Source organism: Hippocampus bargibanti, linkage group LG19, assembly GCF_051943395.1.
Source record: "Hippocampus bargibanti isolate YZ-2025 linkage group LG19, ASM5194339v1, whole genome shotgun sequence".
NCBI classification, from domain to species: domain Eukaryota; kingdom Metazoa; phylum Chordata; class Actinopteri; order Syngnathiformes; family Syngnathidae; genus Hippocampus; species Hippocampus bargibanti.
The window spans coordinates 3,610,392-3,636,047 of record NC_142752.1 but is presented as its reverse complement, the minus strand read 5'-3'; the positions used below and the strand labels follow the sequence as shown (position 1 = coordinate 3,636,047).

The 25,656-nt window shown below is 40.3% G+C and overlaps 2 long non-coding RNA genes across 3 annotated transcripts in view; one reads left to right on the top strand and one right to left on the bottom strand.

Annotated features, from left to right (window-relative positions):
* LOC148883608 (uncharacterized) overlaps window positions 1–9,478 on the top strand; it is a 50,346-nt gene extending 40,868 nt beyond the window's left edge. Inside the window, exon 5 of the long non-coding RNA XR_016118428.1 lies at window positions 9,349–9,478. This is a non-coding gene — a long non-coding RNA (uncharacterized LOC148883608). The remainder of the gene's footprint in view (window positions 1–9,348) is intronic.
* LOC148883606 (uncharacterized) overlaps window positions 1–25,656 on the bottom strand; it is a 101,581-nt gene that overhangs the window by 22,212 nt on the left and 53,713 nt on the right. Inside the window, exons 3-5 of one of the 2 annotated variants that reach the window (XR_016118427.1) lie at window positions 23,312–23,568; window positions 9,529–9,647; window positions 6,996–9,445 (exon numbers count right to left, since the gene is read on the bottom strand). This is a non-coding gene — a long non-coding RNA (uncharacterized LOC148883606). Of the gene's footprint in view, window positions 1–6,995; window positions 9,648–23,311; window positions 23,569–25,656 lie in introns of those variants that run through there. The other variant, XR_016118426.1, reaches the window with a different exon arrangement.

The window sequence follows — 25,656 nt, the reverse complement described above, 5'->3', positions numbered from 1 at the left end:
TTTGCGCTAAAAACGCCTTACTATACATGGTCGTTTTTTGCGCGAAAAAAGCCTTACTATACATGGTCGTTTTTTTGCACTAAAAACGCCTTACTATACATGGTCGTTTTTTGCGCGAAAAAAAGCCTTACTATACATGGTCGTTTTTTTGCGCTAAAAACGCCTTACTATACATGGTCGTTTTTTGCGCTAAAAAAGCCTTACTATACATGGTCGTTTTTTGCACTAAAAAAGCCTTACTATACATGGTCGTTTTTTGCGCTAAAAAAGCCTTACTATACATGGTTGTTTTTTTGCGCTAAAAAAGCCTTACTATACATGGTCGTTTTTTGCACTAAAAAAGCCTTACTATACATGGTCTTTTTTTGCGCTAAAAAAGCCTTACTATACATGGTCGTTTTTTGTGCTAAAAAAGCCTTACTATACATGGTCGTTTTTTGCGCTAAAAAAGCCTTACTATACATGGTCGTTTTTTGTGCTAAAAAAGCCTTACTATACATGGTCGTTTTTTGCGCTAAAAAAGCCTTACTATACATGGTCGTTTTTTGCGCTAAAAAGCCTTACTATACATGGTCGTTTTTTGCACTAAAAAAGCCTTACTATACATGGTCGTTTTTTGCGCTAAAAAAGCCTTACTATACATGGTCGTTTTTTGCGCTAAAAAAGCCTTACTATACATGGTCGTTTTTTGCACTAAAAAGCCTTACTATACATGGTCGTTTTTTGCGCTAAAAAAGCCTTACTATACATGGTCGTTTTTTGCGCTAAAAAAGCCTTACTATACATGGTCGTTTTTTGCACTAAAAAAGCCTTACTATACATGGTCGTTTTTTTGCGCTAAAAACGCCTTACTATACATGGTCGTTTTTTGCGCTAAAAACGCCTTACTATACATGGTCGTTTTTTGCGCTAAAAACGCCTTACTATACATGGTCTTTTTTGCGCTAAAAAAGCCTTACTATACATGGTCGTTTTTTGCGCTAAAAAAGCCTTACTATACATGGTCGTTTTTTTTTCGCGAAAAAAGCCTTACTATACATGGTCGTTTTTTGCGCTAAAAAGCCTTACTATACATGGTCGTTTTTTGCGCTAAAAAAGCCTTACTATACATGGTCGTTTTTTGCGCTAAAAAAGCCTTACTATACATGGTCGTTTTTTGCGCTAAAAAAGCCTTACTATACATGGTCGTTTTTTGCGCTAAAAAGCCTTACTATACATGGTCGTTTTTTTTCTGCTAAAAACGCCTTACTATACATGGTCGTTTTTTGCGCTAAAAAGCCTTACTATACATGGTGATTTTTTTTCTGCCTAAAACGCCTTACTATACATGGTCGTTTTTTGCGCTAAAAACGCCTTACTATACATGGTCGTTTTTTGCGCTAAAAAAGCCTTACTATACATGGTCGTTTTTTGCGCTAAAAAAGCCTTACTATACATGGTCGTTTTTTGCGCTAAAAAAGCCTTACTATACATGGTCGTTTTTTGCGCAAAAAAAGCCTTACTATACATGGTTGTTTTTTCTGCTAAAAAAGCCTTACTATACATGGTCGTTTTTTGCGCTAAAAAAGCCTTACTATACATGGTCGTTTTTTGCGCTAAAAAGCCTTACTATACATGGTGATTTTTTTTCTGCCTAAAACGCCTTACTATACATGGTCGTTTTTCGCTCTAAAAAAGCCTTAGTATACATGGTCTTTTTTGCACTAAAAAAGCCTTACTATACATGGTCGTTTTTTGCGCTAAAAATGCCTTACTATACATGGTTGTTTTTTGCGCTAAAAAAGCCTTACTATACATGGTCGTTTTTTGCACTAAAAAAGCCTTACTATACATGGTCGTTTTTTTGCGCTAAAAACGCCTTACTATACATGGTCGTTTTTTGCGCTAAAAACGCCTTACTATACATGTTCTTTTTTCGCTAAAGAAGCCTTACTATACATGGTCGTTTTTTGCGCTAAAAAAGCCTTACTATACATGGTCGTTTTTTTGCGCTAAAAACACCTTACTATACATGGTCGTTTTTTTGCGCTAAAAACGCCTTACTATACATGGTCGTTTTTTCACTCAAAAACGCCTTACTATACATGGTCATTTTTTGCGCTAAAAACGCCTTACTATACATGATCTTTTTTGCGCTAAAAAAGCCTTACTATACATGGTCGTTTTTTGCGCGAAAAAAGCCTTACTATACATGGTCGTTTTTTGCGCTAAAACCGCCTTACTATACATGGTCTTTTTTGCGCTAAAAAAGCCTTACTATACATGGTCGTTTTTTGCGCTAAAAAAGCCTTACTATACATGGTCGTTTTTTTGCGCGAAAAAAGCCTTACTATACATGGTCGTTTTTTGCGCTAAAAACGCCTTACTATACATGGTCTTTTTTGCGCTAAAAAAGCCTTACTATACATGGTCGTTTTTTTGCGCTAAAAACGCCTTACTATACATGGTCGTTTTTTGCGCGAAAAAAAGCCTTACTATACATGGTCGTTTTTTCGCTAAAAACGCCTTACTATACATGGTCTTTTTTGCGGTAAAAACGCCTTACTATACATGGTCTTTTTTGCGCTAAAAACGCCTTACTATACATGGTCTTTTTTGCGCTAAAGAAGCCTTACTATACATGGTCTTTTTTGCGCTAAAAACGCCTTACTATACATGGTCGTTTTTTGCGCTAAAAAAGCCTTACTATACATGGTCGTTTTTTGCACTAAAAAAGCCTTACTATACATGGTCGTTTCTTGCACTAAAAAAGCCTTACTATACATGGTCGTTTTTTGCGCTAAAAAAGCCTTACTATACATGGTCTTTTTTGCGCTAAAAAAAGCCTTACTATACATGGTCGTTTTTTTGCGCTAAAAACGCCTTACTATACATGGTCGTTTTTTGCGCTAAAAACGCCTTACTATACATGGTCTTTTTTGCGCTAAAGAAGCCTTACTATACATGGTCGTTTTTTGCGCTAAAAAAGCCTTACTATACATGGTCGTTTTTTGCGCTAAAAAAGCCTTACTATACATGGTCGTTTTTTGCGCTAAAAAAGCCTTACTATACATGGTCGTTTTTTTGCGCGAAAAAAGCCTTACTATACATGGTCGTTTTTTTTCGCTAAAAAAGCCTTACTATACATGGTCGTTTTTTTGCGCTAAAAAAGCCTTACTATACATGGTCGTTTTTTGCGCTAAAAACGCCTTACTATACATGGTCGTTTTTTGCGCTAAAAAAGCCTTACTATACATGGTTGTTTTTTTGCGCTAAAAAAGCCTTACTATACATGGTCGTTTTTTGCACTAAAAAGGCTTACTATACATGGTCTTTTTTTGCGCTAAAAAAGCCTTACTATACATGGTCGTTTTTTGTGCTAAAAAAGCCTTACTATACATGGTCTTTTTTGCACTAAAAAGCCTTACTATACATGGTCGTTTTTGCACTAAAAAAGCCTTACTATACATGGTCGTTTTTTGCGCTAAAAAGCCTTACTATACATGGTCGTTTTTTGCGCTAAAAACGCCTTACTATACATGGTCGTTTTTTGCGCTAAAAACGCCTTACTATACATGGTCTTTTTTTGCGCTAAAAACGCCTTACTATACATGGTCTTTTTTGCGCTAAAAACGCCTTACTATACATGGTCGTTTTTTTGCGCTAAAAAAGCCTTACTATACATGGTCGTTTTTTTTTCGCGAAAAAAGCCTTACTATACATGGTCGTTTTTTGCGCTAAAAACGCCTTACTATACATGGTCTTTTTTTGCGCTAAAAAAACCTTACTATACATGGTCTTTTTTGCGCTAAAAAAGCCTTACTATACATGGTCGTTTTTTGCGCTAAAAAAGCCTTACTATACATGGTCGTTTTTTGCGCTAAAAAAGCCTTACTATACATGGTCGTTTTTTGCGCTAAAAAAGCCTTACTATACATGGTCGTTTTTTGCACTAAAAAGCCTTACTATACATGGTCGTTTTTTTGCGCTAAAAACGCCTTACTATACATGGTCGTTTTTTGCGCTAAAAACGCCTTACTATACATGGTCTTTTTTTGCGCTAAAAACGCCTTACTATACATGGTCTTTTTTGCGCTAAAAAAGCCTTACTATACATGGTCGTTTTTTTGCGCGAAAAAAGCCTTACTATACATGGTCGTTTTTTTTTCGCGAAAAAAGCCTTACTATACATGGTCGTTTTTTGCGCTAAAAAGCCTTACTATACATGGTCGTTTTTTGCGCTAAAAAAGCCTTACTATACATGGTCGTTTTTTGCGCTAAAAAAGCCTTACTATACATGGTCGTTTTTTGCGCTAAAAACGCCTTACTATACATGGTCTTTTTTGCGCTAAAAACGCCTTACTATACATGGTCGTTTTTTTGCGCGAAAAAAGCCTTACTATACATGGTCGTTTTTTTGCGCGAAAAAAGCTTTACTATACATGGTCGTTTTTTGTACTAAAAAGCCTTACTATACATGGTAGTTTTATTGCGCTAAAAACGCCTTACTATACATGGTCGTTTTTTGCGCTAAAAACGCCTTACTATACATGGTCGTTCTTTGCGCTAAAAATGCCTTTCTATACATGGTCTTTTTTGCGCTAAAAAAGCCTTACTATACATGGTCGTTTTTTGTGCTAAAAAAGCCTTTATACATGGTCGTTCTTTGCGCTAAAAACGCCTTACTATACATGGTCGTTTTTTTTGCGCTAAAAACGCCTTACTATACATGGTCGTTTTTTGCGCGAAAAAGGCCTTACTATACATGGTCGTTTTTTGCGCTAAAAAAGTCTTACTATACATGGTCGTTTTTTGCGCTAAAAACGCCTTACTATACATGGTCTTTTTTGCGCTAAAAACGGCTTACTATACATGGTCGTTTTTTGCGCTAAAAAAGCCTTACGATACATAGTGGTTTTTCGCGCTAAAAAAGCCTTACTATACATGGTCGTTTTTTGCGCTAAAAAGGCCTTATTATACATGGTCGTTTTTTTCGGAGAAAAAGCCGTACTATACATCGTTTTTTTGGGTTAAAAATTCCTATACATGGTCTTTCTTTGGGCTAAAAAGTCTTACTATACACGGTCTTTTTTGCGCTAAAAACGCCTATCTATACATGGTCTTTTTTAGGGGCCAAAAAAGCCTGACGATATATGGTCTTTTTTTGGGCTAAAAATGCCTTACTATACATGTTTTTTTTTTGGGGTGAAAAAAAGCCTTACTATACATGATCTTTTTTCCGGGCTAAAAACGCCTTACTGTATGTACATGGTCTTTTTTGGGGCTAAAAACGCCTTACTATCCATCGATGTTTTTTTGGGCTAAAAACACCTTCCTATACATGATCTTGTTTTTGGCTAAAAACGCCTTACTATACATGGTCGTTTTTGGGCTAAAAACGCGTTACTATACATGGTCGTTTTTTTTCCGGCTAAAAACACCTTACAATACATGGTCGTTTTTCGGTTAAAAAACGCCTTACTATACATGGTCTTTTTTTGGGGCTAAAAACACCTTACTATACATGGTTGTTTTTTGGGACTAAAAACACCTTCTATACAGGGTTCTTTTCTTTGGGATAAAAACATCTTACTATACATGGTCGTCTTTGGGCAAAAAAAGCCTGACTATACATGGTCTTTTTTTCTGGGCTAAAAACGCCTTACTATACATTGTCGTTTTTGGGGCTGAAAAAGCCGTATGATACATGGTATTTTTTTTGGCTAAAAAAAGCCTTACTATGCATGATTGTTTTTTTCGGCTAAAACCACCTTACTATACATGGTGTTTTTTGGGGCTTACTATACATGGTCTTTTTATTATGCTATACGCTAGACAGATTAGCGTCTTGGTGTGAGGTCAACAGCGCCACTTGAAGAAAACGAAAAAACTGCTGTACAAAGCGACATAAATGTTCCATCCCGAGGTACCGATGGCGCAAAAATGTTAGAAAACTAAACCGAACACTGTTCATTTTGTGTATTTTTGTTACCCTTTTTGACTTCTTAGATCAGCCAGTTTTTGTTTATAGACTGATTAACATCCACGAGCGGGGGTTGGGGGGGGGGGGGGTCAATAATCTGTTTTCCCAAATGATTTTTAATCACCCTTTCAAATATTTGTGTGTCCTTTTGGATTTCTGATGGCCACACAAACAACAGAAGGAGGAGGCTGTCGAGGGAGGGGTGAGGGTGATAAAGGTCCATCCAGAAAGAGAGCTAAAGGGGGAGAGGGGAATCAACAAACAGGCAAACTGCACAGACAGAACAGTTTGAGGACCCACGGCAAAAAGTCAATCCTCAAAAATGTGAAAAAAGTGATTAAAATACAATAAATATTGCTCGAAATAAGGAAGTGTATCTGCCACAAGAACAAGTAAACTTGTATTGAGTAGATTTCTTAAAAAATATATATATCTAGCTTCCAAAAATCTATACAGGTCTTAAAAACTAGTAAGAACAGAGGCAAAACAAGCAACTTTATCTCAACATAATTAATACATTTTAAAATTATTGTCTTAAAATTGAGATTTATATGCTTAAAATGAGCACTTATTACTTATTAGAAAATATGGAAAGATATTTACTAGAGCAGAAAAAGGTACATGTGGCTGCCGCTGCTCACCCACAGAAAAACTGATCCTGTGACTGTAAAGTTACCTTGAGAGTTTTGAAAGGCGCTTATAAATTAAATGTATTATTATTATTATTATTATTATTATTATTATTATTATTATTAGCTATTAAGCTAATAAATAGCCAGCCAGCCAGCTAGATAGCTAATAGATAGCTAATAGATAGCAAATAGATAGCTAGCTAGGTAGCTTAAGTCATTCACTGCCAGACTGTTAATAATAATAATAATAATAATAATAATAATAATAATAATAAATTTCATTTATAAGCATCTTTCAAAACTCTCCAGGTTACTTTACAGTCACAAGATAGGTGACCCGGAAGCAACTCAAATAGATAGAAAGTGAGCTAGCTAGCTAACAGATAGCTAATAGATAGCTAGCTAGTCTGACAATTTCTCAGTACGACAGCGACAATATTGAAATCGTGTTCACCGAATGGACTACCTAGCTAGTTAGCTATTAGATATCGATTAGCTAGCCAGCTAACTTTCTATCTATTCGAGTTATTCCGGGTTGAGTGAACGCTGGTGCATGTGGCTGCCGCTGCTCACCCACAGAAAAACTGATCCTGTGACTGTAAAGTGACCTTGAGAGTTTTGAAAGGCGCTTATAAATTAAATGTATTATTATTATTATTATTATTATTATTATTATTAGCTATTAAGCTAATAAATAGCCAGCCAGCCAGCTAGATAGCTAATAGATAGCAAATAGGTAGCTAGCCAGATACAGTTGCATAGTACTCAACCAGACACCATTAAGGTGATTTCATGATGACAATACAACCCTCCTGGCTCATTATCCCACACATTTTTTGCGTTTCCTTATATTTTATAGAAGATAGCGTCTATCTGCGGTCATTGGAGGTCTAATAAAATGTGCGGCTTGGAATTGAAGCGGATTTACAGGAAATTTTGTTGTTTTGACTTCAAGATGGCGCCGCGACAGTGGGTGCCTTTGCAGCAACTCCTGTATTTTGTTTTTCTACTTCTTTCTTTCCTTTCCTACTCCTTTTAATCACTTTGCTGCTGTGAAATGTCAATTTTTCCACTGAAAGGCTAATCCAATCCAAAGCAATTCAAACAAGCAAGCATCTATTGGAAAACAAGCTTGTGATGTCGTAAACAAGAGTGAATGTCAAGGAGATCCCAAGCCTGTTCCTTGTGCGGTGTACAATACCGTCAGCGCTCTCATAAACATACTTCATACGCCGCATCTCTGGAGTGTAAGCTATTGTTGCTCGAGTGGCGACGGCAGTTTAGGGCGGGAGGGGATGTCGCCGCTCTCCAAAACAGACATCTCCTGAAACAATGTCGCAAATGAAAATAAATCCTTGACCATTTACTCAGCTGGAAAGAAAATTAGCCGAGTACAAAGCAGCGGCTCTTATGTTGACACCCAAAACAGTGTGAAGTGGGACGAGGCGCTATTATAAACAATTATTTTAGCCCTTCACGCAGAGTTTGGTCTTTACGATGAATTGTGTTGGGCAGGCGTTAATCACTGGAGGAGCTTTGTGTGTGTGTGTGTGTGTGTGTGTGTGTGTGTTTGTGTGTGTGCGCGTGTGTGTGTGTGTGGTCAAGTGAGAGGTGTAAGTTAAGTCATTTTTAAAATTTAAATTTTTATTTGTATATTTTGTTAATGTTATTTTATTATTTTTATCTTTTTCTTTATATTTTTATAAGCAGTTTTTGGCCACCTTGCAAAAACAGAACCCAAATGGAACAACAACAACTCCATTGAACAGTGCAGTGATGCGTTCCAGCCCATTAAAAAAAAAAAAGGTTAAATAAATAAATAAGCAACTAAATAAATAAAAATAAATAAAATTATTATTATTATTATTGCTCCTCCTATATACTCCGATATGTCATTCCGACAAATAAAGCCCACATGCTCATCATTAACTCATTTGATCGGGAATGGCAGTCTTTTCTTGCGGGGTGTGCTGATAAAGCACTGGTCAGACCTCTGGCAATGTTATTCCTGTCCACAAGGGGGCATCATTCGCCCTTTGTCCATCTTAGCGCTTTGTTACACCTTCAGCTGTTGTTAAAAATCAATATGTATGTATTGTATTGTATTGTATTTTGTACAACCACCCCCATTTCAAGCTCAGATAACTCCAGAACTATATTAACTTGGGAATTAACTATTTTTTCTGATGTAAGAACAGGTTTCTAACGCCGTATTGAATATTTATGTAGTTCTACAACTCAATATTCTGTGGGTCCTGCAATTTGAGTGAAAAAAATGGCAAAAACCCTGGCCACTGATTATTTTAAACTTGAAAAAGTATCCAAATGAAAAACAAAAAAAGAAACAAGTCCTTAGACGTGACGTGTGCAGGGCGTGGGTGGCTGACCGCGGTGGCACCAAAGCTTAACGAGAGGTGAGCCAGAGGAGAAACGGCACAAGGGCAGAAGGGAGGGAAGCAAGCTGCAGAGGGGTGATGCCAGTGATAGATGGCAAGAAAAGAGGACAACGAGTAAACACCGAGCGGCAAGAATTGATGTCAGGTGAGGAAAAGGGAGAGAAAAAAAAAATCACAATTGGGATCAGATTTGATTGACAACGAGGCACACTAAAATGGCCGCAGCAGTGCAAAGCCCCTGCTCACACGATGACTATCTAGTCGGATTTGGAGAAAGGCTGAAAAAAAAAATCAAACAACCTGTGAAGGAGTTTGACAGTGTTGTGTACCTTTATGTGCGTCGTCTCAACTCATAAAGGTGATGGATGGACGCGCCCTTGTTACGGGCTCACTTCTGGAGGAGCTGATGGATGGACGGATGGGGGGAGCTGGCCAAGGAGGAGAAAGGAACGCCGCTATACAAAAGACAATAATAAATAAAATAAAAAAAATCACACATAGACAAAAAAAAAAAAACATTGTTGTCTTGTGTGTTTACTTGAAGCCGTGCCCGGTCGCAGCCTCGGGTCCAGCCGCAGGGCCCTAAAGCCCTCCGAGCGCAGGGTGGCAGCGCACCAGATCGGACTGCAAGACGCACAGCTGTGGCCAAGCCTCCCACTGTGTGTGTGTGAGAGAGCAAAAAGTGTGCATATGGGTAGTGTGTCGCAAAAGGAGTGCTTATGAATGAGTGAGAGTGCATTTGACAGAGAGCGTTTGCATTTTGAATGAGTGCATGCGGGTCAGGATGCGCATGAGTGCAATGCGAGTGAGTGAGTGAGTTTTGGAGAGTGGACGTGTGCAAATGAGTGCTTTGCAAGTGGGTAACTTTAATTGTGCCATGAATTTATGTTGAAATATTTTGTTAATACCCCCCAAATAAATCAGATTTTTTTTAACTCAAGGCATCACTGTATTCTTCTTTTTCTTCTTCTTATTATTATTATTATTACTGTGCATTCTTCTTCTTCTTCTTATTCTTCTTATTATTATTATTATAAACCATATCATTATATAGCATGAGTTTTAATAGATTTTATTTATATAATAATAAGTTATTATTATTATTATTGTGTTTGCTCCTCCTAATATTACCATTATCATCAATAATAATAATATATTATTATTATTACAATGCATTATTATTATTAATTATTATTATTATTAACCATACCATTATATAGCAGGATGTTAATAATATTTATTATTATTATTATTATTATTTTTTTTTTTTATTATTAGAGCACATTATATTAATATTTAATTATATATATATAAATTATTATTAGTAGTAGTAGTATGATTTTTTATTATTTTATATATTTATTTTATTTCACTTATTGTTATTATTATTATTATTATTACATTAGATAGCAGGATTTCTTAAAATATATTTTAATTGTATAATAATAATATTATTAATTATTATTATTAGTAGTAGTAGTAGTATTGCTTTTATTATTATTATTATTAGTAGTAGTAGTAGTAGTAGTAGTAGTAGTATTGCTTTTATTATTATTGTTATTATTAACGTTTTTTATTATCTGACTACACTCAACCCAGTCTGCTTTGTTGACTGGATCAAACTATTTTTTTTGTTTTTTCAATGAAGGACAAGAGCTTTTCACTTGTGATGCACTTGTGACATAGAGCACTATTGACAGGCAGTGCTTATGCCCCTGAGAAAACCTTCAGAATTCAATCTCATTGATTCCCACACAAGAGGCCAGGACGCCGCCTCTGGTGCGTACGCCTGAGTCATCACACACAGACGTACACATAAAAACAAGTTGCAAAGAAGTTGCAAAGATCTCCCGCAATCCTCCGAGATGTCTTCACACTCACTTTGTGCTTTTGTATCATTGAGTGAATGTGATGAGGATGGGAAATAAGCGTGAGGAAGAACAAAGCGGTGGTGTTTAAGAGGGGCTTTGGGTAGTAGCGGTGAGGCGGCGAGGGTGGGGGTGTTGTATGGGTGGCACAGAGTCCATGTGTTGTATGACCTTGGTCACTGCTGAGGGGACCTAGTTTCTTGCCAAGCCAATCAATAAGCTAAACAGGCGGAGGATGGCTATTTGGAGCATGGGAAGCCAAACTCAAATACTGATAGGTTATCTGTCTGTCCCAGCACCACTTCTGTGCAAATATTGGACCAGCACATTTTTCACGGTGACTTGCATTTGGATTAAAAAAAAAAGAGGAAAGCAAGCGAGCGAGTGGGTGGGTGGGTGGGTGGGTGTTGAATGGGTGATACGTCCCCCACGTCTCACGCTGGTGCAACCCTGCTCATTCCTGTACCAAGGTCCAGTGATGTCACATAGATGGTCATTTCTTACATTTCCGATACATGAAACAACCACTGATATGATTAATAATAATAATAATACATTTATAAGCACCTTACAAAACTCTCAAGGTCACTTTACAGTCACAAGATTAGTTTTTTTCTGTGGGCGAGCAGCGGCAGCCACACGCGCCAGTGTTCACTCAACCCGGAATAACTCAAATAGATAAAAAGCTAGTCAGCTAGCCAGTTAATAGATAGCCAGCTAGATAGCTAGATACATAGCCAACTAGATAGATAGCTAGATAGATTGCTAGCTAGATAGCTAATAGATAGCCAGCTAGTTAGTTAAATAGATAACGAATAGATAGATTCATAGCTAAAAGATAACTAATAGCTAGCTAGGTAGGTAGCCAGCTAGATCGCTAGCTAGATAGCCAGATGGCCTGCTCTTGTGAGCAACAAGATAACTACTAGATAGCTAGCTAGCTAGCTAATAGATAAATAATAGCTAGCTAGCTAGGTAGCCAGCTAGATAGCCAGCTCGATAGCTCATGTTGAGCAACATAATGTAAAAAGACCAGGAAGGACCCATTGTACACTTTCTGATCGATTTATAAAATAGAACGTTGACGCCATGATACTTTCTTCCAACAAAACAATGACTTCTGTTCAAATCACAGTTGGAAGAGTCTTCAAAAAAAGTCTTCAAAAGTTGCCAAATATCATCCTGTGAAACGACTTTTCAGAAAAATGTTTCACGCCAGGGTCACCAGCCAATTCCAAATTGATTAGTACTGCAAATCCATTGACGAAAAAAAGGCAATGTATCTCCATGCTAACAAACAATGCAAAACGCGACATACAGGCTAACGAATAGCATCAGCAACAAAGTTAAATCTTGGCAAACAGCGGGGTACACAACTAAAATGGAGAAATTGGTGTTGCCGTGGTAATGGCAATGTCTCCAATTATGAAAAGCCCTTACTGTGAGCTTACGACATGAGCTCGCTTTCCAGCTAAATTGGACTTGAGGGTGTGTGTGTGTAAATGTGTGTGTGTGTGTGTGTGTGTGTTGTGTGTGAGTGCAAGTGAGAAGTATGGCACATCCCTAAATGATGTGCACTCCATGATGGCAGTTGCATCTGATCAATAATAGATGAGTGACACACGCCAATGCCTCTGGAGAGAATCCAGACAATACACCCCGTGCACGTGTGTGTGTGTGTGCGCACAAATGTTCCAACACAACAACCAGGAAAAAAAAAAAAGAACTCATACATGGAATTGGGTTGGACGAGTTGTTGGAAGAGAGCTTTTCCCATCAGGTGGAGCAATCAAAGGAGAGACTGGAACGATGACTTCAAGAGCAGCGTGCGGCAAAAGCGCATTAATAATTGGAGAGGAGCGATCAAAGCGCAACTGTGACATGAAATAAATGAATTAAAGGTTGGAGGGGGGGGGTGGGGGGGGGGGGGGCTAGTAATAATAATAATATTGCCATCTGGATAGAAGAATTTCCTTTCCATGCTTATCCCCCACCCTGTCACACTTTGACAATTATTTTCTCTCCGGTTGAAAATGTGTCTACTTTTGAAGCAAAATAAAAAAATATATATATAAAAAAAAAAAAATCATATGTAATTATAATTTCCATGCAAAATGTGTATAAATAATGTACAAATATGCATTAATGTAAAAAAAAAAGAATCCTGCTCATCGCACAACACCCCCCCCAAAAAAAAAAATCCTACAGAAATGAACAAATATGAAAATATATTATAAAATATATTATATAATATATTATAATATCTATTTCATTTCACATCAAGTTGGAATTAGATTTTTATAATTATATATAATCTATATTTATTATATGCTAAACCTTAGAGCGTTACTTACAATTTAGTGATTGTATATATTGGCCAATTGTGTGTATAGCTAAATAGCTCGATAGCTAGACAGTTGGCAAGCTAGCTAGTGAGAGAACTAGATAGCGAAATAGCTAGATAGTGAAATAGCTAGATAGCGAGATAGCTAGCGAGATAGATTGACAGATCGACGATCGACAATAGACCGATAGACCCACCGACAGACCGACAGAAATAAATAAATGTGTCTGTGCACACACATGACGATAGACCGACTGACCGACCAACAGACCGTCCGACCGACAGACCATCTGACCGACCGACGGGCAGACCAACCAACACACTGACCGACCGACCGACAAACAGACAGACCGACCGACCGACCAACCGAAATAAATAAATGTGTCTGTGCACACACACACACACACACACGAGTGTGTTTTCACGTTTCACGTGTGGTCTTCCCGCTCTAGCACCTTGGCTCAGGCCCGGCCGCCGTCCCCTTCATCTTTCTGATTCCAATTCTCTCACTCGCCTCTCTTTCAAGCCTGCGTTCGCTCTTTTCCATTGCCCGCCTTCACTCACTTGGTGACACTGACCGCCGCCGCTACCCCCTCTACCCCCCTGACCATCTGGACCTCTTTTCCACACACGCACATAGACACAAGTGGAAGTGTCCGCAAGTAGTCAGGGAGCATTTCTCCTCTCAAGAGGGTGTGCAATGTGTGTGTGGAAGGCTAACAGGCTTTCCCTTGGCCAGGTGGACAGCTGCTACTTAGTAGCTTTAGATCGCAGCCAGCAGCAGAGTCAGGGAGGGAAATCTGGCCGCTGTACACCAAGCCTTTATCCTCCCAAAACAATACTTGACGGACACTATGCGCAGATGCGGAGGCACTTGATCGCAGCGGTGGCGCCATCACAGTCGGCGAGGCCTCCCGTACTGCGCCCCAAACACCATCACCCAGCACTGACCTACATTCATCACCCCACATTTGCTCCATTTTGGTTGTATGCAGTGCTTATCAACCACCGAAAGTCTTCATTTTGTAGCATTGGTATATACATCTATAGCTTTTTTTTTTTGGGGGGGAGGGGTTTTTCAGTGAGATACATGGCAGCTTGACAATCAAATTTGATTTCAAATTAGTCTAAAGGGATGAATGCTTCAGAAAAATGACATTGTGCAGAAATAGGACATTCTGTGTTTTGCTGTTTGAAATTTTCAGGCGATCGGCCCGGGAATTATATACCTAAACACGGCCACCCATATAACCACACCCATCCATGCATCCATCCATGCAAACATTCATCCATCCACACGACCCACCCATCCAGTCTACCTACTCACCGATCCACTCGACCTACCCACCCATGCACCCACCCATCCATCATCCATCCATCCATCCTGCCCACCAATCCCACTCATCCATACATCCTACTCATCCATCCATCCATCCATCCATCCATCCATCCACCCACCCTCCCATCTATCCATCCATCACACCCACCCATCCTACTCATCCATCCACCCTACCTACCCATCCACCCACCTACCCACCCTCCCATCCATCCATCCATCCACCCATCTACCAACCCACCCATCCTACCCATTCATCCATCCATTCATCCACCCACCCAGCCATCCATCCTACCCACCCATCCATCCATCCATCAATCCTACCCATCCATCCATTCATCCTACCCAAACATCCATCCATCCAACCCGCACATCCATCCATCCATACACACACACGCACACACACACACAGATGGAGTGTACGTGCGTGTATGTACGCTTAAGTGGAGTGCGCGTGCGTGCACGAGTGCGCGTGGGATGAGAGGCCGCAAATCGGAATTAAAACGCCTGATCCGTCCCCGGGGCCCTGTCTTTGTGTTGCCCTTAAATGGAGCTTTAGCCCGTGCGAGCGACGAGGTGCATGGGGGGCTCAATGAGCTTAATCAAACCATTAGGGAGGCGAGCCCCCGAGGAAGCAACTCGCTACCTCCTACAGAGATACGCGCTAAGACGCCGCCCGGCTCGGCCAAACCTCTGGATTAGCCCGCTTTTTTCTTTCCTCCAGCATGTTGGCCTCAATGCTCACACGCAAAATACACAATGCAAACATTTAACGGCTCAAGCTTGTTTCGTCAAATAGAAAAATATCGCCTGTTACTTCGTATACATGCCATATACGGCTTGGATGAGTTTTAACATGAGAAACGATGCATGTTAAAGTAGCAGTTTGGCTCTTTTCGCACGACCGAATTCATAAAATGCTAAATATTCCTAAATAGCAACGTGTTATTGTAGTGGTCATGATATAAAATGTACAGTGGTACCTCTTCTTACAAAATGTTCAAGTTATGAAACGACTGTTCTTACGAAATACATTTCAAGATACGAAATGCAAGGTTGGCTAAATGCAGCTAGCTCGGAGTTGCCTGAACGCAACATCCTTAAAGCTGCTCTGCCATTGCTCATTTCCTAGCCTCCTCTTGGCCTGCCATTGGCTGAGGAGGACCCCTATTTTTCACCACAACTGAACCACCATTTTTAGTGTTTTTTCTTTAATTTGCATAACTCAATTGTGTAATTATTTAAGTGTAACATGTGTTTGTTACATATTTTTGATGCATTTTAATGGGAACTCAGAACGAATTAGGGTATTTACATTGAAAACGTGTCTTGACTTACAACTTACAACTCCAAATTTCTTCCTGAATCAATTCATTTCGTAAGTAGAGGTACCAGTGTAACATTGATTTTGTTTAGGCCCTAAAATTTTTGAGTGTAGCCCGTTTGTCGTCATGCCATCAAGTTTCAAAGTATTGAAGGACTGACAAGCGCCCTGCGGTTTGCCGGATTATTTGACGTTGTTGCTGCTCCTGCTCAAATTTCAGCAACATGAATCTATCTATTTGTATAAATTGCACTCGTTCAGTTGCTAAATTGCTATCAAAGTTGCTGCAGCTGCGCCTCACATACCGTCCAGCGAATACAAAATGGCCACGCGCGGAGACAACTTGTCCTTGACTCTCTCAAATCCTCGTCGGCATGTCTCGTCTCGTTTAATTGATTTTGTACGTGACAACTGCACTTGATTGTGTTTCAATTATCTTCGGGGGAGCAAATGTTCCTCTGCCTGCGCCGCTTCTGTTGTCCTCCGCTCATGTTTCACTGTTCTTGCCTCGATAAGGCCTCGCTCGAGGATGACGGGGAATTAGCGCCTTACCAAGGCTTCGCCGTCCACTTCCTCCTCATAGAGGCCAGATTATCAAAAGTGCTCCAAAGATTAGAAAGTGCGGATTCATTTGAAGGGTTGGCGAAGGGAGGAAGTGGCTGGCATACCCTCTTGTGTTTGCTTTTCAGAAGTGGATTGAGTCGTCCTTCATTGTGAGGGCGCTCGCTCTGTCATATTTGTGTGTGTAGTGGAGGGTTGGGGGCAGGGAGGGGGGCGAAGAAATGGTACATACTGTATTCTGGTGCTTAGGAATTAACCCTCTCGCTCCCCTTAAAATAAATAAATAAAGGAGGGATAAAAGCAGCTTAGACTGTTGAGACAAGTGCATCTAAGAGAATGCACAAAAGGAGGGGTGTAAACGACGGATTCTTCCCGGCTAAAAACTTATCAAGCGTGGGCTTTGTGCTCAATCCATTTAAGTGAGTCCCGAACACGCCCCCATTGTATGCCTTTTAATGGCGCAAAAGTGACTTGTGCAAAAAAGGGGGCTATCGCCTCTTCATGGGGATTATGGCTAAGTGCTTCGGTTGTGGTGAAACCCGGATTTGCTGGTGGCAAAGAGAGCAGGAGGTGTGGGGTGGGGGGAAGGACCCTTAGCGAGGATTTGTGTCAGGATGGCAGCCTTTGCCTCTTGCACTGGAGGAGGAAGGGAGCGAGTAGGGAGGGGGGGGGTGGTTACAGCAGAGTTATGCTTTTCTTACAATCGGGACTGTGAACACATATCTCCATGTGGACGCAAATTGGTGGATTTTGAAATCAGAAGTTTGTAATAACTAACTACTAAAATAAATAATGACTAATGCATGGCTGAATGCATAAATAAATAATTAAATATCTGAAGGAATGAATGAATAAATAAATAAATAAATAAATAAATAAATAAATACACAAGTACATAAATAAATAAATACAAAAGTACATAAATAAGATAAATAAATAAAATAAATACATGAATGCATAAATAAATAATAAATAAATAAATAAATAAATAAATAACTAAATAAATAAATAAATAAATACAAATAACTAACTAAATAAAGAAATGAATAAATAAATACAAGTAAATAAAATAAACAAAGATGAATGAATGAATGAATGAATGAATGCATGAATAAATAGTTAAATAAATGAATACATGAATTAATGCATAAATAAATAGATACATTAAGACATTAATAAATGAATGAATGAATGAATGAATGCAAGAATAAATAAATAAATAAATCATATTTGAAGGAGTAAATGAATGTATGAATGCATGCATATATATATATATATATATATATATATATATATGAATGAATGTATGAATAAATAAATAAGAAAATTAAACAAGAAAATAAACAAACAAACAAACAAACAAATAAATAAATAAATAAATAAATAAATAAATAAATAGCTAGATAGTGACAAAATGTGTTTGATTCCTGCCTTCCTGTGTGGAGTTTGCATGTTCGCCCAGGACCTGCGTGGTATTTCTTCGGGTACTCCAGTTTCCTCCAAAATGCCAAAAACATGACATGGCAGGATAATTGAACACTCTAAATGTTCCCGATTTATAATTATGACCATGGATTTCTTTATTTGGCTATGTGTGGCCTGCGATTGACTGGTAAGCAGTTCAGGGTGTCCCTTTTTTGATTTTTCTTCATTTATGACTTTTTTAAATAGTAGAAATGGCTTTCTCTGTATTCACTTTCCCCTTAACAAACTGTTTTGGCATCTGACGGCAATTATGCGAGTTGTGATTCAAATTGGGCCAAACGCTGCAGGCCACTGATCTCGGTCAGGTAATGACAGTTTTTAGGTTAGCGACGCTTCACATTATCGCCCTATGAAATCATGTTTGTTCACTCCACTTTTCTCCGCAAGACGTCCGATTTCGAAGACACATGCATTTGCGCTTTTTAACGGCATCTCAGATGACGGTTGGTCCCGCTGGAGCTTTTCCTTGAAGCATTGTGCCTCTTTTGTGCATCCGCTCCCTATGCTAACAAACTGCGTGGAGGGTAAAACGCCGAGCACCTGCCCGTACTGTCGCACACCTTTCCCTTGAACACACAACGGCCCACAATGGCGAGTATAAAAATGAAGAAAGGGGCGGCGGCCTATTCAAACAAGCTCCTGTCTGCTTGCTTGTTTAAAACCTTGATCTGCTCCTCGTCGCCGCCCAGGGCCCATTGTGAACGTCCGCACCTTTTGTTGCCTTCAAGCAGGCGCCTGATGATGATGTTGATGACGACGGCAATGATACTCATAGAGCTGATGATGATGATGATGATGGCGCGAGTTTAAGGAGAAGCAGCTGCTGAGTGGTTGAGAGACGCGCAGACAATCGACATGTTGACTCAAGAAAATCCACCCTGGCGCGTGTGCGTGAACTCAACCCCGGAAGCCTGACAGAGGAAAACTGTTTAGTTATGAGACCTATTTTGGGATATAATGTGCTATTATATTATTATAGGGAAATATATGAAATCCATTCGTCACAATTTGAAGTGTTCCATCAGTACCCAAAGAAAATCCACGCAGGCTGAGGCAGAACATGCCAACCCCACATAAAGAGGCAATTGAACTCATGACCTCTGTGCTGTGATGCAGACGTTCTAACCACTGGACCAACGGGCCACCCTAATATATACAATATAGGTTAACAAAAGCAACCACCCAAAAATTGTTCTTTCGTACAACACTCACATTTTTTGTCGTTTTTGTATAGTGCAACACCCCGAAAATTAGTTGAAAGTGGCTTTTGTGGGTTATTTCAATCAAATGTTTGGGTTTAATTGCTCAAAAGATTGGTTCAAAGTTAAGATTTTGACATAAAAACACCCCAAAATTGGGCTCAAATAAATAACCCACCAAAAATCTATATATAAAATTTTGGAGTTGTCAAATTGTGGATTTTTATCAGATTGGGTTACTTTCACCCAAGGTTGAGTTAGTTCTTTTGACCCAGGAGAATGGGTTCAAAGTTCAGATTTCTACACAAAAACACGGCAAAATTGGGGTTAAATGAATAACTCACCGCAAAAAAATTATTGGGTTGTCTTATGGATTTCTATTAGTTTGGGTGATTTTTAACCAAGGTTGGGTTAGTTCTTTTGACCCTGGAGATTGTGTTCAAAATTAAGATTTTTTTACACAAAAACGACCCACAATTGGGGTAAAATAAATAACCTACACTAAATAAAAATACAATTATGTAGTTGTCAAATTGTGGATTTTTGTCAGATTGGGTTACTTTTACCCAAGTTTGGGTTAGTTCTTTCGACCCAGGGTTCAAATTTAAGACTTCTACACAAAAACAACCAAAAATTGGGGTCAAATGAATAACCTACCAAAATAAAAATACCATTTTGGAGTTGTCATGTTGTGGATTTTTTTTTTATCAGATTGGGTTACTTTTACCCAAGGTTGGGTTAGTTCTTCCGACCCAAGAGAATGGGGTCAAAGTTAAGATTTTGACAGAAAAACAACCCAAAATTGGAGTCAAATGAATAACCCACAAAAAACGTTTGGGTTGTCTTGTGTATATTTATCAGATTAGGTTACATTTACCCAATGTTGGGTTAGTTCTTTTGACCCAGAAGATTGAGTCACAGGATTTGGGTGGTCTGAAAATCATAAACTGAGACCTAATTTTGGTGTTACAGTAAAGTCTCGTTATATCGATATTCAAGGGAGTCCGAAAAAATATCGATATAACCGGGACTATCGATATATCCGACCCTGTTTGCATGCAATTTTCTCCGTGCGTGCATAGAAATAGTATCGATATAACTGGGACTATCGATATAACGAGACTTTACTGTATTTTGATTTAAAAAAAAAAAAAAACATTTGAATCAAGACCTTAGATTAGAACATATGTGTGTTTTTTTCTCTTGCCGACACTGCAACCAATAAATAAAATGGCTTCCGTCATTGCTTCAGGTTGGGATACAAATGTGTGACTTCCACCTGGAGGCCACAATCTTCCTCACTTCCGTCAGGCCTTTCCCTCCCTCCCCCCCCCCCCATTGGTGACATTGATGCTTTTTTTTAAAGCTCCAGATGCTGAGAGGCTCCTTGCCCTGGCACTGCCGCAAGAGGGCCAAAGAGGTTAATGCACCCAGGGAGGAAGCCAAGCAACCAGCTGTTGGCCTTCTAATGTTTAAAACCTCCCTCCATCCATTCTATTCTTTCCGCCTCCCTCCCTTCCCTCCATCAAAGAAAGAAAAGCTCGGCCAGTAAAATGCGCTCAAATGGCGAAACATCTGCTGGGAGCGTTTCAGTGCAGCCAAGAGCGTCTTAACTCCTCCTGAGCAACAATATGAGGCCATTTTCAGGGCTTGGACCACGGGGACTTAGAAAGAGATAAGAGGAGATAATGGCTGCATTGGGGAGGTGGGGTGGGGGTGTACTTGGAGGGGGGCTGAGCTGCAAATGCACAACCGGGAGCTCAGCACGGAGATGCGGGGCAGTCGGGGGGGGAGAGGGGGTGGCATTGGAGAGAAGGAAGGTTTGCGAGGCCAAAGGAAAGTGCTTTGGTAAACAATGTCCTCGGCATTAGAATGCTAATCTGGACGTGGCTTGGTTCCGATAAAGATGAACGGGAGCCTGATGCATGGGTGGGAGTGAACACAAGTGAGGAGGGGGCGGTGAGGGGCAGCTAGAGAGGGGGCGTTTTCTAATGCCACCAACGTGCCCATTTCCAAGCATTATGACGCCTGTCATGAATGGACTCTTATTTCCTCAAATGGCCGTCGTGTTGGAACAAAATGTACACCTGGACCTATTGAAGGTTCGACAAGAATGTGCTTGTTGTGATTAGCATCAACAACAAAAATAAAGTGCCATGTATTTCCTAATACTACATGATAAAAAAAATGGATATACAGTACATCCTGCCTCTTCCTTAGAGATGAGGTGAGAAGCGGTTCGGGCACCTGATTAAAACGCCTCCTGGATGCCCCTGGTGAGGTGTTTAGGTCATGTCGCACCAGGACATACTACGGGAGCATCCCCGGAATCAACTAGAAGAAGAAGTGGCTGGGGAAGGGAATTCTGGGCTCCCCCCCCCCCCCACCTCGTACAAGCAGGTTCAATGCAAATGTTCCTAAGTGGCTATTAACTTATTCACTGCTAGACGATGTGCAAAAAGGTGTTGTCAACTCCAGTGCCAGGGTTTTTGTCATTTTCATATTGAATTTTAGGACTACATAAACATTCAATGTATCGTAAGAAACCTTAGTTTCTCTTCTTTAATCAGAAAAAGAGTTAATTCCTAAATTATATGGGTAATAATAATACATGTCATTTATAAGCGCCTTTGAAAACTCTCAAGGTCACTTTACAGTCACAGGATACGTTTTTCTGTGGGTGAGCAGCGGCAGCCACACGCGCCAGCGTTCACTCAACCCACTCATAGAAAGCTAAGTAGCCAGCCAATAAATAAATAATAGCTAACTAGGCGGCTAATAATGATATAATAATACATTATAAATAAATTATATGGGTCTGGAGTTCACTCAACCCAGAAGTAACGCACACATAATATAATAATAATAATCTGATAATAATACATTTCATTTTAATAATAATACATGCGCCTTTCAAAACTCTCAAGGTCACTTTACAGTCCCAATATAAGTATTTCTGTGGGTAAGCAGCGGCAGCCACACGCGCCAGCATTCACTCAACCCACTCATAGAACGCTAACTAGCCAGCTAATAGATAGCTAATAGCTATCTTGTTAGCCAGCCAGATATCTAATAGAAAGCTCGCTAGATAGCTAGCGAGCCAGCTACATAGCTAATAGATAGCAAATAGCTAGCAAATAAAGTGCTCTCAAGGACACTTTACAGTCACAGACAAGCATAGATACAATAATAAATAAAATACAATTATAAATAGAAACAAGAGATAAAGCTACACAGAAAATGCAATTTTCTGTGTAGGTATATGAGCTTGAAATGAGGGCGGCTGTCCAAAATACAATACAATCTTGATTTATATAGCGCTTTAACAACACCTGAAGCTGGAACAAAGCGCTAACATGGGAAAAAAGGGAAATTCCGACCCCTCGTGGAAGTCAAAATCATTGCCAGAGGCCACGGCCAGTGCTTTATTGGCACCCAAGCAAGAAAAAAAAAAACGAACTCATTCGGGAATGGCGCTCAACGTCATATTTTCAATTTCCCAATAAATTCGTGAATGGCAGTGAATGAGTTCATAAGCATGTACTAATCAAAAGACACACACACACACACACACAGACAAACACACACACGCTAGTTGTACATTCTGATCACATGCTCTTGGCATGTCCTCTGGAATTGAGAAGTAGCAACAGCTGAGTTTACCACTGCGTCTGGGCAGCGGAGATGAATCGCCCTTGTGTCTATCCACGTTTTGTGTATGCGAGTGTGTGTATGCGTGTATGTGTGTGTGTGTGTGGGGGGGGGGGTTGAGGGGTCAGTGCAGGCGCCACAAGGCCCTCACAAGAGCCCTTTGACACTCAGCTGTTTAACAGCTTAAAGTGTCTTTGCTCAGTGGATTCATCACATGCGCGTATGCGCACAGAGAAATGTAACAAGGAATAACTTGTGATAGATACACACACACACACACACACACACACACACACACACACACACACACACACGCACACACACACGCGCATATTGACCAGGTCATTCCACAACTCAAACACGCGACTGTCATATACGCCAGCATGAGACAATGGAGCAATCGCAGTGCGCGTATGTGAGTGTGCAACCTCAATTTAGAAGTATGAAGTGGCTCGGGATCCTGAACGGCTCTTAAAGATGAAATGGCCGTTGCTCAGTTATGGCTATTTATTAGACTCCATTTTAGTGTTACGTGTTGGTTGAGTGTGTTTACTTGGTTTTCTAGGTTCAGGGTGAGGCGGGACCCGCCGGTTGTGCTCAGGATAAACAGGGTCTTGGTCCCGTGGCCTCCGGAGGCCATCGCTTCCTGGTGCTTTTTTGTCAACGGGAGGAACGCCGCCGCCATGGCACGAGCAGATCAAACGGTGTGTTTGCTGAGTCAGGCGCGAGGAGGAGCGGCCAAAACACGTGTGAGCGTTTGAAGTTTCTCTGATGTAAAAGGCGACGCTCATCTGGGCTTTCCGCATCGATCTGCAACAAAAGAAATCAGTCGCCGTGGTTACAAAATATTTAAGACTGTCATTTTACAACTCCCCGCATTTTAGCATCCGTCCATTTTCTACCACCTGATCGCAGGGTTACAACTTTAGTAGGCTAGCAAAGTGTCATGATCTGGTTGGCGACCAACGGGGGGGGGGCGCTGTCGGCCCCGCCTACACCTGCACAGGTGCTGGTCGTCCCGATCAGATTGGCGACCAGCGGGTAGCGACGTCAGCCCTGCCTGCAGCCTCGCAGGTGCTGGTCGTTTAATCATTGACACTTAAAAGGACACCCGGAACGACCATCCAGTGCCGGTTCATTGTTTGTTTGCTGCTTGGCTGCTGCATGCATTGTGTATGTGTTTGTTTAACCTTGGCGGACTTTTACTTTTGGTCTTCTTTTGCTACTTTGTATTTTTTCCATTCAGATGATTTTGATGTTTTACATTTTGTTCCTGCTGACTTTAATTTAATACAATTTGTCAAACAACCTCCTACTCACTCCTGCCTGCTTTTTGGGATCCGCACCCGCCATCACCACCTCGCAAACCGTGACACAAATACTCTCCTCCCGAGGCATACCTAGTCCTGGGTCATCCTAGGGGTCTCCTATCTCACCAAGAAGACATTCTCATCAGATGCCCGAGCCACTTCATCTAGCTCTTCTCGATATGGAGAAGAAGTGGCTCGGGTATCAGCTCGTTCTTCACCACGACAGAGTGATACAAAGTTTGCATCGCGACAGACGTTGCTCCAATCGTCCTGTCGATCTCGTGCCCTCACCCGAGAACCCCTAGATACTTCAGATTCTGTCGGTGAAGTGTCATGGGGTCAAGACATCTAAAACTTTTTAAAAGGCACGTTTTGGAGTTTTACGAAGAACTTGTCGAGACCATCATATAATATCACTTTGAGGAAACGGAGAATGCTAACGAGGACCGCCATTTCGCAATCATAATCACAAATAAAAAATGAAAGGGAGACAGTAAAAGATATAGAATCTAAAAATGTTTGTTTTAATTCATAATAATTAATACTAAAAACATACACATATTATCTGTTGGCTATCTATTTGCTACCTACTAGCTGGCTCGCTAGCTTTCTATCTGCGTATTTAATAGTGACATTCAGTGCATTAGCTAACTATCTAACTAGCTAGCTATTACCTATATAGCTATTTAGGTGGATATAGGTATCTAGCTAGCTATTTGTTGGATATCTATTAGCTATCTACTAGCTGGTTAGCTAGCTTTCTATCGATTTACTTCTGGGTTGGGTGAACGCTGCCGCGTGTGGCTGCCCAGATAACTGATCCTGTGACTGTAAAGTGACCTTGAGAGTTTTGAAAGGCGCTTATAAATGAAATGTATTATTATCATTATTATTATTCGGATACTGTAATTGTTACTGAATATAGTACTCATTTATATTGATTTTTTTATTCAGCATTGTTGACAACACAGATTTCCAGTTTATGTTAACCCTGCCGCTTTCCGGTCTGGTTATTTTTGTTCTTATCAGTCTGACTTTTTCTATTCTCATCGTGTGAGCATCATTTGTTCTCTTTCGTAAAGCGACACTTTTTGTGAAAAATAAAACAAAACAAACACATTTTGATCCTAATCGGCTTTGCTGCATTTATACCTCTTCAATTCTTCATTCATTTGGCCCACACAAAAAGTCGTGATTTCATCGGAATTCCCCGTCGGAGCCCGAGATGATCGACCCATAACACACACTCACACAAACACACACTCTGGTCTGTCTCCAGGACAGGAAGTGGAGTAGCTGGGCCGTACTGTACGGTCCCTGGCGTCTGGGCCGGAACCAGGATGTGTTGCTAGGCGCAGGGATGATTGTGTCAGCACTCGCTGGCCGCTTCGTTTCCTTACAGGTGATCTCTTGAATGGACAATGACAGATATACGTTTCCTGCTATTTTTCCAATGCTTGTAGGAGGGCATCGGAAAAACAACCAGGGGGTTCGTCCGTAGCCCGCGGAGGAGGGGGTGGCCAGGGTTGCGGGGGCGACAGACCTTTTCGGGCGAGACTTCAGACTGCTGGTCACAAGTGCAGGGGGA